Source organism: Trichomycterus rosablanca, chromosome 11, assembly GCF_030014385.1.
Source record: "Trichomycterus rosablanca isolate fTriRos1 chromosome 11, fTriRos1.hap1, whole genome shotgun sequence".
Taxonomy (NCBI): Eukaryota; Metazoa; Chordata; class Actinopteri; order Siluriformes; family Trichomycteridae; genus Trichomycterus; species Trichomycterus rosablanca.
Genome location: NC_085998.1, coordinates 17,888,629 through 17,902,443, shown reverse-complemented (window position 1 = coordinate 17,902,443; position 13,815 = coordinate 17,888,629). Strand labels below are relative to the sequence as shown.

The following is a 13,815-nucleotide window of genomic DNA, read 5'->3' as shown; positions in this document are numbered from 1 at the left end:
TTCCTCAGATTATTGTTATAATTCAGGATGGTCGAGTGGTCTAAGGCGCCAGACTCCAGTATGACTCCTTCCCTAGTGAGGGTTCTGGTCTGCAAATGGAGGCGTGGGTTCAAATCCCACTCCTGACAGTTCTCTTTACTTCTGCCTCAAAATACAATAGAGAACAACTTTTCACCCTCCATTTCTCAGATAATTGCTGTAAGTGAGGATGGCAGAGTGGTCTAAGGTGCCAGACTCAAGTGTGACTCCTTCCCTAGTGAGGGTTTTGGTCTCCAAATGGAGGCGTGGGTTCAAATCCCACTCCTGACAGTTATCTTTACTTCTGCCTCAAAGTACAATTTAAAAAACATTTCTTTACTTCTGCCTCAAAATACAATAGGAAGAAACATTTCACTCCCCATTTCTCAATTTTTTATTGTAAGTCAGGATGGCCGAGTGGTCTAAGGAGCCAGACTTAAGTGTGACTTCTTCCCTAGTGAGGGTTCTGGTCTCCAAAAGGAGGCGTGGGTTCAAATCCCTCTCCTGACAGTTATCTTTACTTCTGCCTCAAAATACAATAGAGAACAACTTTTCACTCTCCATTTCTCAGATTATTGTTGTAATTCAGAATGGTCGAGTGGTCTAAGGCGCCATACACAAGTTTGACTCCTTCTCTAGAGAGAGTTATGGTCTCCAAATGGAGGAGTAGGTTCAAATCAAACTCCTGACAGTAGACTTTACTTCTGCCTCAAAATACAATAGGAAGAAACATTTCACTCCCCATTTCTCAGTTTTTTATTGTAAGTCAGAATGGCCGAGTGGTCTAAGGGGCCAGACTCAAGTGTGACTCCTTCCCTAGTGAGGGTTCTGGTCTCGAAATGGAGGTGTAGGTTCAAATCCCACTATTGACAATTATCTTTACTTCTGCCTCAAAATACAATAGGAAGAAACATTTCACTCCCCATTTCTCAGTTTTTCATTGTAAGTCAGGATGGCCGAGCGGTCTAAGGCGCCAGACTCAAGTGTGACTCCTTCCCTAGTGAGGGTTCTGGTCTCCAAATGGAGGAGTAGGTTCAAATCCCACTTCTGACAATAGACTTTACTTCTGCCTCAAAATACAATAGAGAACAACTTTTCACTCTACATTCCTCAGATTATTGTTATAATTCAGGATGGTCGAGTGGTCTAAGGCATTGGACTCAAGTGTGATTCCTTCTCTAGAGAGAGTTATGGTCTCCAAATGGAGGAGTAGGTTCAAATCCCACTCCTGACAGTTCTCTTTACTTCTGCCTCAAAATACAATAGAGAACAACTTTTCACCCTCCATTTCTCAGATAATTGTTATAAGTGAGGATGGTCGAGTGGTCTAAGGCACCGGACTCAAGTGTGATTCCTTCCCTAGAGAGAGTTCTGGTCTCCAAATGGAGGAGTAGGTTCAAATTCCACTCCTGACAGTAGACTTTACTTCTGCCTCAAAATACAATAGGAAGAAACATTTCACTCCCCATTTCTCAGTTTTTTATTGTAAGTCAGGATGGCCGAGTGGTCTAAGGCGCCAGACTCAAGTATGACTCCTTCCCTAGTGAGGGTTCTGGTCTCCAAATGGAGGCGTGGGTTCAAATCCCACTCCTGACAGTTCTCTTTACTTCTGCCTCAAAATACAATAGAGAACAACTTTTCACCCTCCATTTCTCAGATAATTGTTGTAAGTGAGGATGGTCGAGTGGTCTAAGGCACCGGACTCAAGTGTGATTCCTTCCCTAGTGAAGGTTCTGGTCTTCAAATAGAGGAGTGGGTTGAAATCCCACTCCTTAGACCACATGGCAGAGTGGTCTAAGGCGCCAGACTCAAGTGTGACTTCTTCCCCAGTGAGGGTTCTGGTCTCCAAATGGAGGCGTGGGTTCAAATCCCACTCCTAACAGTTATCTTTACTTCTGCCTCAAAATACAATAGAGAACAACTTTTCACCCTCCATTTCTCAGATAATTGTTGTAAGTGAGGATGGTCGAGTGGTCTAAGGCACCGGACTCAAGTGTGATTCCTTCCCTAGTGAAGGTTCTGGTCTTCAAATAGAGGAGTGGGTTGAAATCCCACTCCTTAGACCACATGGCAGAGCGGTCTAAGGCGCCAGACTCAAGTATGACTCCTTCCCTAGTGAGGGTTCTGGTCTCCAAATGGAGGCGTGGGTTCAAATCCCACTCCTGACAGTTCTCTTTACTTCTGCCTCAAAATACAATAGAGAACAACTTTTCACCCTCCATTTCTCAGATAATTGTTGTAAGTGAGGATGGCAGAGTGGTCTAAGGCGCCAGACTCTAGTGTGACTTCTTCCCTAGTGAAGGTTCTGGTCTTCAAATAGAGGAGTGGGTTGAAATCCCACTCCTTAGACCACATGGCAGAGTGGTCTAAGGCGCCAGACTCAAGTGTGACTTCTTCCCCAGTGAGGGTTCTGGTCTCCGAAAGGAGGCGTGGGTTCAAATCCCACTCCTAACAGTTATCTTTACTTCTGCCTCAAAATACAATAGAGAACAACTTTTCACCCTCCATTTCTCAGCTTATAGCTGTAAGTGAGGATGGCAGAGTGGTCTAAGGCGCCAGACTTAAGTGTGACTTCTTCCCTAGTGAGGGTTCTGGTCTCCAAATGGAGGCGTGGGTTCAAATCCCTCTCCTGACAGTTATCTTTACTTCTGCCTCAAAATACAATAGAGAACAACTTTTCACCCTCCATTTCTCAGATAATTGTTGTAAGTGAGGATGGTCGAGTGGTCTAAGGCACCGGACTCAAGTGTGATTCCTTCCCTAGAGAGAGTTCTGGTCTCCAAATGGAGGAGTAGGTTCAAATTCCACTCCTGACAGTAGACTTTACTTCTGCCTCAAAATACAATAGGAAGAAACATTTCACTCCCCATTTCTCAGTTTTTTATTGTAAGTCAGGATGGCCGAGTGGTCTAAGGCGCCAGACTCAAGTATGACTCCTTCCCTAGTGAGGGTTCTGGTCTCCAAATGGAGGCGTGGGTTCAAATCCCACTCCTGACAGTTCTCTTTACTTCTGCCTCAAAATACAATAGAGAACAACTTTTCACCCTCCATTTCTCAGATAATTGTTGTAAGTGAGGATGGTCGAGTGGTCTAAGGCACCGGACTCAAGTGTGATTCCTTCCCTAGAGAGAGTTCTGGTCTCCAAATGGAGGAGTAGGTTCAAATTCCACTCCTGACAGTAGACTTTACTTCTGCCTCAAAATACAATAGGAAGAAACATTTCACTCCCCATTTCTCAGTTTTTTATTGTAAGTCAGGATGGCCGAGTGGTCTAAGGCGCCAGACTCAAGTATGACTCCTTCCCTAGTGAGGGTTCTGGTCTCCAAATGGAGGCGTGGGTTCAAATCCCACTCCTGACAGTTCTCTTTACTTCTGCCTCAAAATACAATAGGAAGAAACATTTCACTCCCCATTTCTCAGTTTTTTATTGTAAGTCAGGATGGCCGAGTGGTCTAAGGCGCCAGACTCAAGTATGACTCCTTCCCTAGTGAGGGTTCTGGTCTCCAAATGGAGGCGTGGGTTCAAATCCCACTCCTGACAGTTCTCTTTACTTCTGCCTCAAAATACAATAGGAAGAAACATTTCACTCCCCATTTCTCAGTTTTTTATTGTAAGTCAGGATGGCCGAGTGGTCTAAGGCGCCAGACTCAAGTATGACTCCTTCCCTAGTGAGGGTTCTGGTCTCCAAATGGAGGCGTGGGTTCAAATCCCACTCCTGACAGTTCTCTTTACTTCTGCCTCAAAATACAATAGGAAGAAACATTTCACTCCCCATTTCTCAGTTTTTTATTGTAAGTCAGGATGGCCGAGTGGTCTAAGGCGCCAGACTCAAGTATGACTCCTTCCCTAGTGAGGGTTCTGGTCTCCAAATGGAGGAGTAGGTTCAAATTCCACTCCTGACAGTAGACTTTACTTCTGCCTCAAAATACAATAGGAAGAAACATTTCACTCCCCATTTCTCAGTTTTTTATTGTAAGTCAGGATGGCCGAGTGGTCTAAGGCGCCAGACTCAAGTATGACTCCTTCCCTAGTGAGGGTTCTGGTCTCCAAATGGAGGCGTGGGTTCAAATCCCACTCCTGACAGTTCTCTTTACTTCTGCCTCAAAATACAATAGAGAACAACTTTTCACCCTCCATTTCTCAGATAATTGTTGTAAGTGAGGATGGTCGAGTGGTCTAAGGCACCGGACTCAAGTGTGATTCCTTCCCTAGAGAGAGTTCTGGTCTCCAAATGGAGGAGTAGGTTCAAATTCCACTCCTGACAGTAGACTTTACTTCTGCCTCAAAATACAATAGGAAGAAACATTTCACTCCCCATTTCTCAGTTTTTTATTGTAAGTCAGGATGGCCGAGTGGTCTAAGGCGCCAGACTCAAGTATGACTCCTTCTCTAGAGAGAGTTCTGGTCTCCAAATGGAGGAGTAGGTTCAAATTCCACTCCTGACAGTAGACTTTACTTCTGCCTCAAAATACAATAGAGAACAACTTTTCACTCTACATTTCTCAGATTATTGTTATAATTCAGGATGGTCGAGTGGTCTAAGGCATTGGACTCAAGTGTGATTCCTTCTCTAGAGAGAGTTCTGGTCTCCAAATGGAGGAGTAGGTTCAAATTCCACTCCTGACAGTAGACTTTACTTCTGCCTCAAAATACAATAGAGAACAACTTTTCACTCTACATTTCTCAGTTTTTTATTGTAAGTCAGGATGGCCGAGCGGTCTAAGGCGCCAGACTCAAGTGTGACTGCTTCCATAGTGAGGTTTCAGGTCTCCAAATGGAGGCGTGGGTTCAAATCCCACTATTGACAGTTATCTTTACTTCTGCCTCAAAATACAATAGAGAACAACTTTTCACTCTCCATTTCTCAGATTATTGTTGTAATTCAGGATGGTCGAGTGGTCTAAGGCGCCATACACAAGTTTGACTCCTTCTCTAGAGAGAGTTATGGTCTCCAAATGGAGGAGTAGGTTCAAATCAAACTCCTGACAGTAGACTTTACTTCTGCCTCAAAATACAATAGAGAACAACTTTTCGCTCTACATTCCTCAGATTATAGTTATAATTCAGGATGGTCGAGTGGTCTAAGGCATTGGACTCAAGTGTGATTCCTTCTCTAGAGAGAGTTCTGGTCTCCAAATGGAGGAGTAGGTTCAAATTCCACTCCTGACAGTAGACTTTACTTCTGCCTCAAAATACAATAGGAAGAAACATTTCACTCCCCATTTCTCAGTTTTTTATTGTAAGTCAGGATGGCCGAGTGGTCTAAGGCGCCAGACTCAAGTATGACTCCTTCCCTAGTGAGGGTTCTGGTCTCCAAATGGAGGCGTGGGTTCAAATCCCACTCCTGACAGTTCTCTTTACTTCTGCCTCAAAATACAATAGAGAACAACTTTTCACCCTCCATTTCTCAGATAATTGTTGTAAGTGAGGATGGTCGAGTGGTCTAAGGCACCGGACTCAAGTGTGGTTCCTTCCCTAGAGAGAGTTCTGGTCTCCAAATGGAGGAGTAGGTTCAAATTCCACTCCTGACAGTAGACTTTACTTCTGCCTCAAAATACAATAGGAAGAAACATTTCACTCCCCATTTCTCAGTTTTTTATTGTAAGTCAGGATGGCCGAGTGGTCTAAGGCGCCAGACTCAAGTATGACTCCTTCCCTAGTGAGGGTTCTGGTCTCCAAATGGAGGCGTGGGTTCAAATCCCACTCCTGACAGTTCTCTTTACTTCTGCCTCAAAATACAATAGAGAACAACTTTTCACCCTCCATTTCTCAGATAATTGTTGTAAGTGAGGATGGCAGAGTGGTCTAAGGCGCCAGACTCTAGTGTGACTTCTTCCCTAGTGAAGGTTCTGGTCTTCAAATAGAGGAGTGGGTTGAAATCCCACTCCTTAGACCACATGGCAGAGTGGTCTAAGGCGCCAGACTCAAGTGTGACTTCTTCCCCAGTGAGGGTTCTGGTCTCCAAATGGAGGCGTGGGTTCAAATCCCACTCCTGACAGTTATCTTTACTTCTACCTCAAAATACAATAGAGAACAACTTTTCACTCTACATTCCTCAGATTATTGTTATAATTCAGGATGGTCGAGTGGTCTAAGGCACCGGACTCAAGTGTGATTCCTTCCCTAGAGAGAGTTCTGGTCTCCAAATGGAGGAGTAGGTTCAAATTCCACTCCTGACAGTAGACTTTACTTCTGCCTCAAAATACAATAGGAAGAAACATTTCACTCCCCATTTCTCGGTTTTTTATTGTAAGTCAGGATGGCCGAGCGGTCTAAGGCGCCTGACTCAAGTGTGACTGCTTCCCTAGTGAGGTTTCAGGTCTCCAAATGGAGGCGTGGGTTCAAATCCCACTATTGACAGTTATCTTTACTTCTGCCTCAAAATACAATAGAGAACAACTTTTCACTCTCCATTTCTCAGATTATTGTTGTAATTCAGGATGGTCGAGTGGTCTAAGGCGCCATACACAAGTTTGACTCCTTCTCTAGAGAGAGTTATGGTCTCCAAATGGAGGAGTAGGTTCAAATCAAACTCCTGACAGTAGACTTTACTTCTGCCTCAAAATACAATAGAGAACAACTTTTCACTCTACATTTCTCAGATAATTGTTGTAAGTGAGGATGGTCGAGTGGTCTAAGGCACCGGACTCAAGTGTGATTCCTTCTCTAGAGAGAGTTATGGTCTCCAAATGGAGGAGTAGGTTCAAATTCCACTCCTGACAGTAGACTTTACTTCTGCCTCAAAATACAATAGGAAGAAACATTTCACTCCCCATTTCTCAGTTTTTTATTGTAAGTCAGGATGGCCGAGCGGTCTAAGGGGCCAGACTCAAGTGTGACTGCTTCCCTAGTGAGGGTTCTGGTCTCCAAATGGAGGCGTGGGTCCAAATCCCACTCCTGACAGTTATCTTTACTTCTGCCTCAAAATACAATAGGAAGAAACATTTCACTCCCCATTCCTCAGATTTTTTTATTGTAAGTCAGGATGGCCGAGCGGTCTAAGGCGCCAGACTCAAGTATGACTCCTTCCCTAGTGAGGGTTCTGGTCTCCAAATGGAGGCGTGGGTTCAAATCCCACTCCTGACAGTTCTCTTTACTTCTGCCTCAAAATACAATAGAGAACAACTTTTCACCCTCCATTTCTCAGATAATTGTTGTAAGTGAGGATGGCAGAGTGGTCTAAGGCGCCAGACTCTAGTGTGGCTTCTTCCCTAGTGAAGGTTCTGGTCTTCAAATAGAGGAGTGGGTTGAAATCCCACTCCTTAGACCACATGGCAGAGTGGTCTAAGGCGCCAGACTCAAGTGTGACTTCTTCCCCAGTGAGGGTTCTGGTCTCCGAAAGGAGGCGTGGGTTCAAATCCCACTCCTAACAGTTATCTTTACTTCTGCCTCAAAATACAATAGAGAACAACTTTTCACCCTCCATTTCTCAGCTTATAGCTGTAAGTGAGGATGGCAGAGTGGTCTAAGGCGCCAGACTTAAGTGTGACTTCTTCCCTAGTGAGGGTTCTGGTCTCCAAATGGAGGCGTGGGTTCAAATCCCTCTCCTGACAGTTATCTTTACTTCTGCCTCAAAATACAATAGAGAACAACTTTTCACCCTCCATTTCTCAGATAATTGTTGTAAGTGAGGATGGTCGAGTGGTCTAAGGCACCGGACTCAAGTGTGATTCCTTCCCTAGAGAGAGTTCTGGTCTCCAAATGGAGGAGTAGGTTCAAATTCCACTCCTGACAGTAGACTTTACTTCTGCCTCAAAATACAATAGGAAGAAACATTTCACTCCCCATTTCTCAGTTTTTTATTGTAAGTCAGGATGGCCGAGTGGTCTAAGGCGCCAGACTCAAGTATGACTCCTTCCCTAGTGAGGGTTCTGGTCTCCAAATGGAGGCGTGGGTTCAAATCCCACTCCTGACAGTTCTCTTTACTTCTGCCTCAAAATACAATAGAGAACAACTTTTCACCCTCCATTTCTCAGATAATTGTTGTAAGTGAGGATGGTCGAGTGGTCTAAGGCACCGGACTCAAGTGTGGTTCCTTCCCTAGAGAGAGTTCTGGTCTCCAAATGGAGGAGTAGGTTCAAATTCCACTCCTGACAGTAGACTTTACTTCTGCCTCAAAATACAATAGGAAGAAACATTTCACTCCCCATTTCTCAGTTTTTTATTGTAAGTCAGGATGGCCGAGTGGTCTAAGGCGCCAGACTCAAGTATGACTCCTTCCCTAGTGAGGGTTCTGGTCTCCAAATGGAGGCGTGGGTTCAAATCCCACTCCTGACAGTTCTCTTTACTTCTGCCTCAAAATACAATAGAGAACAACTTTTCACCCTCCATTTCTCAGATAATTGTTGTAAGTGAGGATGGCAGAGTGGTCTAAGGCGCCAGACTCTAGTGTGACTTCTTCCCTAGTGAAGGTTCTGGTCTTCAAATAGAGGAGTGGGTTGAAATCCCACTCCTTAGACCACATGGCAGAGTGGTCTAAGGCGCCAGACTCAAGTGTGACTTCTTCCCCAGTGAGGGTTCTGGTCTCCAAATGGAGGCGTGGGTTCAAATCCCTCTCCTGACAGTTATCTTTACTTCTGCCTCAAAATACAATAGAGAACAACTTTTCACCCTCCATTTCTCAGATAATTGTTGTAAGTGAGGATGGTCGAGTGGTCTAAGGCACCGGACTCAAGTGTGATTCCTTCCCTAGAGAGAGTTCTGGTCTCCAAATGGAGGAGTAGGTTCAAATTCCACTCCTGACAGTAGACTTTACTTCTGCCTCAAAATACAATAGGAAGAAACATTTCACTCCCCATTTCTCAGTTTTTTATTGTAAGTCAGGATGGCCGAGTGGTCTAAGGCGCCAGACTCAAGTATGACTCCTTCCCTAGTGAGGGTTCTGGTCTCCAAATGGAGGCGTGGGTTCAAATCCCACTCCTGACAGTTCTCTTTACTTCTGCCTCAAAATACAATAGGAAGAAACATTTCACTCCCCATTTCTCAGTTTTTTATTGTAAGTCAGGATGGCCGAGTGGTCTAAGGCGCCAGACTCAAGTATGACTCCTTCCCTAGTGAGGGTTCTGGTCTCCAAATGGAGGCGTGGGTTCAAATCCCACTCCTGACAGTTCTCTTTACTTCTGCCTCAAAATACAATAGAGAACAACTTTTCACCCTCCATTTCTCAGATAATTGTTGTAAGTGAGGATGGTCGAGTGGTCTAAGGCACCGGACTCAAGTGTGATTCCTTCCCTAGAGAGAGTTCTGGTCTCCAAATGGAGGAGTAGGTTCAAATTCCACTCCTGACAGTAGACTTTACTTCTGCCTCAAAATACAATAGGAAGAAACATTTCACTCCCCATTTCTCAGTTTTTTATTGTAAGTCAGGATGGCCGAGTGGTCTAAGGCGCCAGACTCAAGTATGACTCCTTCCCTAGTGAGGGTTCTGGTCTCCAAATGGAGGCGTGGGTTCAAATCCCACTCCTGACAGTTCTCTTTACTTCTGCCTCAAAATACAATAGGAAGAAACATTTCACTCCCCATTTCTCAGTTTTTTATTGTAAGTCAGGATGGCCGAGTGGTCTAAGGCGCCAGACTCAAGTATGACTCCTTCCCTAGTGAGGGTTCTGGTCTCCAAATGGAGGCGTGGGTTCAAATCCCACTCCTGACAGTTCTCTTTACTTCTGCCTCAAAATACAATAGGAAGAAACATTTCACTCCCCATTTCTCAGTTTTTTATTGTAAGTCAGGATGGCCGAGTGGTCTAAGGCGCCAGACTCAAGTATGACTCCTTCCCTAGTGAGGGTTCTGGTCTCCAAATGGAGGAGTAGGTTCAAATTCCACTCCTGACAGTAGACTTTACTTCTGCCTCAAAATACAATAGGAAGAAACATTTCACTCCCCATTTCTCAGTTTTTTATTGTAAGTCAGGATGGCCGAGTGGTCTAAGGCGCCAGACTCAAGTATGACTCCTTCCCTAGTGAGGGTTCTGGTCTCCAAATGGAGGCGTGGGTTCAAATCCCACTCCTGACAGTTCTCTTTACTTCTGCCTCAAAATACAATAGAGAACAACTTTTCACCCTCCATTTCTCAGATAATTGTTGTAAGTGAGGATGGCAGAGTGGTCTAAGGCGCCAGACTCTAGTGTGACTTCTTCCCTAGTGAAGGTTCTGGTCTTCAAATAGAGGAGTGGGTTGAAATCCCACTCCTTAGACCACATGGCAGAGTGGTCTAAGGCGCCAGACTCAAGTGTGACTTCTTCCCCAGTGAGGGTTCTGGTCTCCAAATGGAGGCGTGGGTTCAAATCCCTCTCCTGACAGTTATCTTTACTTCTGCCTCAAAATACAATAGAGAACAACTTTTCACCCTCCATTTCTCAGATAATTGTTGTAAGTGAGGATGGTCGAGTGGTCTAAGGCACCGGACTCAAGTGTGATTCCTTCCCTAGAGAGAGTTCTGGTCTCCAAATGGAGGAGTAGGTTCAAATTCCACTCCTGACAGTAGACTTTACTTCTGCCTCAAAATACAATAGGAAGAAACATTTCACTCCCCATTTCTCAGTTTTTTATTGTAAGTCAGGATGGCCGAGTGGTCTAAGGCGCCAGACTCAAGTATGACTCCTTCCCTAGTGAGGGTTCTGGTCTCCAAATGGAGGCGTGGGTTCAAATCCCACTCCTGACAGTTCTCTTTACTTCTGCCTCAAAATACAATAGAGAACAACTTTTCACCCTCCATTACTCAGATAATTGTTGTAAGTGAGGATGGTCGAGTGGTCTAAGGCACCGGACTCAAGTGTGATTCCTTCCCTAGAGAGAGTTCTGGTCTCCAAATGGAGGAGTAGGTTCAAATTCCACTCCTGACAGTAGACTTTACTTCTGCCTCAAAATACAATAGGAAGAAACATTTCACTCCCCATTTCTCAGTTTTTTATTGTAAGTCAGGATGGCCGAGTGGTCTAAGGTGCCAGACTCAAGTATGACTCCTTCCCTAGTGAGGGTTCTGGTCTCCAAATGGAGGCGTGGGTTCAAATCCCACTCCTGACAGTTCTCTTTACTTCTGCCTCAAAATACAATAGAGAACAACTTTTCACCCTCCATTTCTCAGATAATTGTTGTAAGTGAGGATGGTCGAGTGGTCTAAGGCACCGGACTCAAGTGTGATTCCTTCCCTAGAGAGAGTTCTGGTCTCCAAATGGAGGAGTAGGTTCAAATTCCACTCCTGACAGTAGACTTTACTTCTGCCTCAAAATACAATAGGAAGAAACATTTCACTCCCCATTTCTCAGTTTTTTATTGTAAGTCAGGATGGCCGAGTGGTCTAAGGCGCCAGACTCAAGTATGACTCCTTCCCTAGTGAGGGTTCTGGTCTCCAAATGGAGGCGTGGGTTCAAATCCCACTATTGACAGTTATCTTTACTTCTGCCTCAAAATACAATAGGAAGAAACATTTCACTCCCCATTTCTCAGCTTTTCATTGTAAGTCAGGATGGCCGAGCGGTCTAAGGCGCCAGACTCAAGTGTGACTCCTTCCCTTGTGAGGGTTCTGGTCTCCAAATGGAGGAGTAGGTTCAAATCCCACTCCTGACAGTAGACTTTACTTCTGCCTCAAAATACAATAGAGAACAACTTTTCACTCTACATTTCTCAGATTATTGTTATAATTCAGGATGGTCGAGTGGTCTAAGGCATTGGACTCAAGTGTGATTCCTTCTCTAGAGAGAGTTATGGTTTCCAAATGGAGGAGTAGGTTCAAATCCAAATCCTGACAGTAGACTTTACTTCTGCCTCAAAATACAATAGGAAGAAACATTTCACTCCCCATTTCTCAGTTTTTTATTGTAAGTCAGAATGGCCGAGCGGTCTAAGGGGCCAGACTCAAATGTGATTCCTTCCCTAGTGAGGGTTCTGGTCTCGAAATGGAGGTGTAGGTTCAAATCCCACTATTGACAGTTATCTTTACTTCTGCCTCAAAATACAATAGGAAGAAACATTTCACTCCCCATTTCTCAGCTTTTCATTGTAAGTCAGGATGGCCGAGCGGTCTAAGGCGCCAGACTCAAGTGTGACTCCTTCCCTTGTGAGGGTTCTGGTCTCCAAATGGAGGAGTAGGTTCAAATCCCACTCCTGACAGTAGACTTTACTTCTGCCTCAAAATACAATAGAGAACAACTTTTCGCTCTACATTCCTCAGATTATAGTTATAATTCAGGATGGTCGAGTGGTCTAAGGCATTGGACTCAAGTGTGATTCCTTCTCTAGAGAGAGTTATGGTCTCCAAATGGAGGAGTAGGTTCAAATTCCACTCCTGACAGTAGACTTTACTTCTGCCTCAAAATACAATAGGAAGAAACATTTCACTCCCCATTTCTCAGTTTTTTATTGTAAGTCAGGATGGCCGAGCGGTCTAAGGCGCCAGACTCAAGTGTGACTGCTTCCCTAGTGAGGGTTCTGGTCTCCAAATGGAGGCGTGGGTTCAAATCCCACTCCTGACAGTTATCTTTACTTCTGCCTCAAAATACAATAGGAAGAAACATTTCACTCCCCATTCCTCAGATTTTTTTATTGTAAGTCAGGATGGCCGAGCGGTCTAAGGCGCCAGACTCAAGTATGACTCCTTCCCTAGTGAGGGTTCTGGTCTCCAAATGGAGGCGTGGGTTCAAATCCCACTCCTGACAGTTCTCTTTACTTCTGCCTCAAAATACAATAGAGAACAACTTTTCACCCTCCATTTCTCAGATAATTGTTGTAAGTGAGGATGGCAGAGTGGTCTAAGGCGCCAGACTCTAGTGTGACTTCTTCCCTAGTGAAGGTTCTGGTCTTCAAATAGAGGAGTGGGTTGAAATCCCACTCCTTAGACCACATGGCAGAGTGGTCTAAGGCGCCAGACTCAAGTGTGACTTCTTCCCCAGTGAGGGTTCTGGTCTCCAAAAGGAGGAGTAGGTTCACATTCCACTCCTGACAGTAGACTTTACTTCTGCCTCAAAATACAATAGGAAGAAACATTTCACTCCCCATTTCTCAGTTTTTTATTGTAAGACAGAATGGTCGAGTGGTCTAAGGGGCCAGACTCAAGTGTGACTTCTTCCCCAGTGAGGGTTCTGGTCTCCAAAAGGAGGCGTGGGTTCAAATCCCTCTCCTGACAGTTCTCTTTACTTCTGCCTCAAAATACAATTGAAAAAACATTTCACTCCCCATTTCTCAGTTTTTTATTGTAAGTCAGTATGGCGGAGTGGTCTAAGGCGCCAGACTCAAGTGTGACTCCTTCCCTAGAGAGAGTTCTGGTCTCCAAATGGAGGAGTAGGTTCACATTCCACTCCTGACAGTAGACTTTACTTCTGCCTCAAAATACAATAGGAAGAAACATTTCACTCCCCATTCCTCAGTTTTTTATTGTAAGTCAGAATGGTCGAGTGGTCTAAGGGGCCAGACTCAAGTGTGACTCCTTCCCTAGCGAGGGTTCTGCTCTCCAAATGGAGGCATGGGTTCAAATCCCACTCCTGACAGTTATCTTTGCTTCTGCCTCAAAATACAATAGGAAGAAACATTTCACTCCCCATTTCTCAGATTTTTTATTGTAAGTCAGGATGGCCGAGCGGTCTAAGGCGCCAGACTCAAGTATGACTCCTTTCCTAGTGAGGGTTCTGGTCTCCAAATGGAGGCGTGGGTTCAAATCCCACTCCTGACAGTTCTCTTTACTTCTGCCTCAAAATACAATAGAGAACAACTTTTCACTCTCCATTTCTCAGCTTGCTGTTGTAAGTCAGTATGGTCAAGCGGTCTAAGGTGCCAGTCTAAGTGTGACTCCTTACCTAGTGAGGGT

At 44.7% G+C, this 13,815-nt stretch overlaps 30 non-coding genes across 30 annotated transcripts; all 30 read left to right on the top strand.

Annotated features, from left to right (window-relative positions):
- The first annotated feature begins 21 nt into the window (after positions 1–21).
- trnaw-cca (transfer RNA tryptophan (anticodon CCA)) lies at positions 22–128 on the top strand. Its single transcript has 2 exons — positions 22–59; positions 83–128. It is a non-coding gene; the product is annotated as a tRNA-Trp (tRNA).
- A 293-nt stretch (positions 129–421) lies between these two features.
- trnal-uaa (transfer RNA leucine (anticodon UAA)) lies at positions 422–528 on the top strand. Its single transcript has 2 exons — positions 422–459; positions 483–528. It is a non-coding gene; the product is annotated as a tRNA-Leu (tRNA).
- A 436-nt stretch (positions 529–964) lies between these two features.
- trnal-caa (transfer RNA leucine (anticodon CAA)) lies at positions 965–1,071 on the top strand. The gene is made up of 2 exons: positions 965–1,002; positions 1,026–1,071. It is a non-coding gene; the product is annotated as a tRNA-Leu (tRNA).
- Positions 1,072–1,507: 436 nt separating this feature from the next.
- Positions 1,508–1,614, top strand: trnal-caa (transfer RNA leucine (anticodon CAA)). The gene is made up of 2 exons: positions 1,508–1,545; positions 1,569–1,614. It is a non-coding gene; the product is annotated as a tRNA-Leu (tRNA).
- Positions 1,615–2,908: 1,294 nt separating this feature from the next.
- trnal-caa (transfer RNA leucine (anticodon CAA)) lies at positions 2,909–3,015 on the top strand. The gene is made up of 2 exons: positions 2,909–2,946; positions 2,970–3,015. It is a non-coding gene; the product is annotated as a tRNA-Leu (tRNA).
- Positions 3,016–3,270: 255 nt separating this feature from the next.
- Positions 3,271–3,377, top strand: trnal-caa (transfer RNA leucine (anticodon CAA)). The gene is made up of 2 exons: positions 3,271–3,308; positions 3,332–3,377. It is a non-coding gene; the product is annotated as a tRNA-Leu (tRNA).
- A 74-nt stretch (positions 3,378–3,451) lies between these two features.
- trnal-caa (transfer RNA leucine (anticodon CAA)) lies at positions 3,452–3,558 on the top strand. The gene is made up of 2 exons: positions 3,452–3,489; positions 3,513–3,558. It is a non-coding gene; the product is annotated as a tRNA-Leu (tRNA).
- A 74-nt stretch (positions 3,559–3,632) lies between these two features.
- Positions 3,633–3,739, top strand: trnal-caa (transfer RNA leucine (anticodon CAA)). The gene is made up of 2 exons: positions 3,633–3,670; positions 3,694–3,739. It is a non-coding gene; the product is annotated as a tRNA-Leu (tRNA).
- Positions 3,740–3,994: 255 nt separating this feature from the next.
- trnal-caa (transfer RNA leucine (anticodon CAA)) lies at positions 3,995–4,101 on the top strand. Its single transcript has 2 exons — positions 3,995–4,032; positions 4,056–4,101. It is a non-coding gene; the product is annotated as a tRNA-Leu (tRNA).
- A 617-nt stretch (positions 4,102–4,718) lies between these two features.
- On the top strand, positions 4,719–4,825 carry trnal-caa (transfer RNA leucine (anticodon CAA)). Its single transcript has 2 exons — positions 4,719–4,756; positions 4,780–4,825. It is a non-coding gene; the product is annotated as a tRNA-Leu (tRNA).
- Positions 4,826–5,261: 436 nt separating this feature from the next.
- Positions 5,262–5,368, top strand: trnal-caa (transfer RNA leucine (anticodon CAA)). The gene is made up of 2 exons: positions 5,262–5,299; positions 5,323–5,368. It is a non-coding gene; the product is annotated as a tRNA-Leu (tRNA).
- A 255-nt stretch (positions 5,369–5,623) lies between these two features.
- On the top strand, positions 5,624–5,730 carry trnal-caa (transfer RNA leucine (anticodon CAA)). Its single transcript has 2 exons — positions 5,624–5,661; positions 5,685–5,730. It is a non-coding gene; the product is annotated as a tRNA-Leu (tRNA).
- A 541-nt stretch (positions 5,731–6,271) lies between these two features.
- On the top strand, positions 6,272–6,378 carry trnal-caa (transfer RNA leucine (anticodon CAA)). The gene is made up of 2 exons: positions 6,272–6,309; positions 6,333–6,378. It is a non-coding gene; the product is annotated as a tRNA-Leu (tRNA).
- A 436-nt stretch (positions 6,379–6,814) lies between these two features.
- Positions 6,815–6,921, top strand: trnal-caa (transfer RNA leucine (anticodon CAA)). Its single transcript has 2 exons — positions 6,815–6,852; positions 6,876–6,921. It is a non-coding gene; the product is annotated as a tRNA-Leu (tRNA).
- A 76-nt stretch (positions 6,922–6,997) lies between these two features.
- trnal-caa (transfer RNA leucine (anticodon CAA)) lies at positions 6,998–7,104 on the top strand. Its single transcript has 2 exons — positions 6,998–7,035; positions 7,059–7,104. It is a non-coding gene; the product is annotated as a tRNA-Leu (tRNA).
- A 722-nt stretch (positions 7,105–7,826) lies between these two features.
- trnal-caa (transfer RNA leucine (anticodon CAA)) lies at positions 7,827–7,933 on the top strand. Its single transcript has 2 exons — positions 7,827–7,864; positions 7,888–7,933. It is a non-coding gene; the product is annotated as a tRNA-Leu (tRNA).
- Positions 7,934–8,188: 255 nt separating this feature from the next.
- Positions 8,189–8,295, top strand: trnal-caa (transfer RNA leucine (anticodon CAA)). Its single transcript has 2 exons — positions 8,189–8,226; positions 8,250–8,295. It is a non-coding gene; the product is annotated as a tRNA-Leu (tRNA).
- Positions 8,296–8,836: 541 nt separating this feature from the next.
- On the top strand, positions 8,837–8,943 carry trnal-caa (transfer RNA leucine (anticodon CAA)). The gene is made up of 2 exons: positions 8,837–8,874; positions 8,898–8,943. It is a non-coding gene; the product is annotated as a tRNA-Leu (tRNA).
- Positions 8,944–9,017: 74 nt separating this feature from the next.
- trnal-caa (transfer RNA leucine (anticodon CAA)) lies at positions 9,018–9,124 on the top strand. Its single transcript has 2 exons — positions 9,018–9,055; positions 9,079–9,124. It is a non-coding gene; the product is annotated as a tRNA-Leu (tRNA).
- A 255-nt stretch (positions 9,125–9,379) lies between these two features.
- Positions 9,380–9,486, top strand: trnal-caa (transfer RNA leucine (anticodon CAA)). The gene is made up of 2 exons: positions 9,380–9,417; positions 9,441–9,486. It is a non-coding gene; the product is annotated as a tRNA-Leu (tRNA).
- A 74-nt stretch (positions 9,487–9,560) lies between these two features.
- Positions 9,561–9,667, top strand: trnal-caa (transfer RNA leucine (anticodon CAA)). Its single transcript has 2 exons — positions 9,561–9,598; positions 9,622–9,667. It is a non-coding gene; the product is annotated as a tRNA-Leu (tRNA).
- Positions 9,668–9,922: 255 nt separating this feature from the next.
- trnal-caa (transfer RNA leucine (anticodon CAA)) lies at positions 9,923–10,029 on the top strand. Its single transcript has 2 exons — positions 9,923–9,960; positions 9,984–10,029. It is a non-coding gene; the product is annotated as a tRNA-Leu (tRNA).
- Positions 10,030–10,570: 541 nt separating this feature from the next.
- Positions 10,571–10,677, top strand: trnal-caa (transfer RNA leucine (anticodon CAA)). The gene is made up of 2 exons: positions 10,571–10,608; positions 10,632–10,677. It is a non-coding gene; the product is annotated as a tRNA-Leu (tRNA).
- A 255-nt stretch (positions 10,678–10,932) lies between these two features.
- Positions 10,933–11,039, top strand: trnal-caa (transfer RNA leucine (anticodon CAA)). Its single transcript has 2 exons — positions 10,933–10,970; positions 10,994–11,039. It is a non-coding gene; the product is annotated as a tRNA-Leu (tRNA).
- A 255-nt stretch (positions 11,040–11,294) lies between these two features.
- trnal-caa (transfer RNA leucine (anticodon CAA)) lies at positions 11,295–11,401 on the top strand. Its single transcript has 2 exons — positions 11,295–11,332; positions 11,356–11,401. It is a non-coding gene; the product is annotated as a tRNA-Leu (tRNA).
- Positions 11,402–11,475: 74 nt separating this feature from the next.
- trnal-caa (transfer RNA leucine (anticodon CAA)) lies at positions 11,476–11,582 on the top strand. The gene is made up of 2 exons: positions 11,476–11,513; positions 11,537–11,582. It is a non-coding gene; the product is annotated as a tRNA-Leu (tRNA).
- Positions 11,583–12,018: 436 nt separating this feature from the next.
- On the top strand, positions 12,019–12,125 carry trnal-caa (transfer RNA leucine (anticodon CAA)). The gene is made up of 2 exons: positions 12,019–12,056; positions 12,080–12,125. It is a non-coding gene; the product is annotated as a tRNA-Leu (tRNA).
- Positions 12,126–12,380: 255 nt separating this feature from the next.
- On the top strand, positions 12,381–12,487 carry trnal-caa (transfer RNA leucine (anticodon CAA)). The gene is made up of 2 exons: positions 12,381–12,418; positions 12,442–12,487. It is a non-coding gene; the product is annotated as a tRNA-Leu (tRNA).
- A 76-nt stretch (positions 12,488–12,563) lies between these two features.
- On the top strand, positions 12,564–12,670 carry trnal-caa (transfer RNA leucine (anticodon CAA)). The gene is made up of 2 exons: positions 12,564–12,601; positions 12,625–12,670. It is a non-coding gene; the product is annotated as a tRNA-Leu (tRNA).
- A 903-nt stretch (positions 12,671–13,573) lies between these two features.
- On the top strand, positions 13,574–13,680 carry trnal-caa (transfer RNA leucine (anticodon CAA)). Its single transcript has 2 exons — positions 13,574–13,611; positions 13,635–13,680. It is a non-coding gene; the product is annotated as a tRNA-Leu (tRNA).
- The last annotated feature ends 135 nt before the right edge of the window (positions 13,681–13,815 follow it).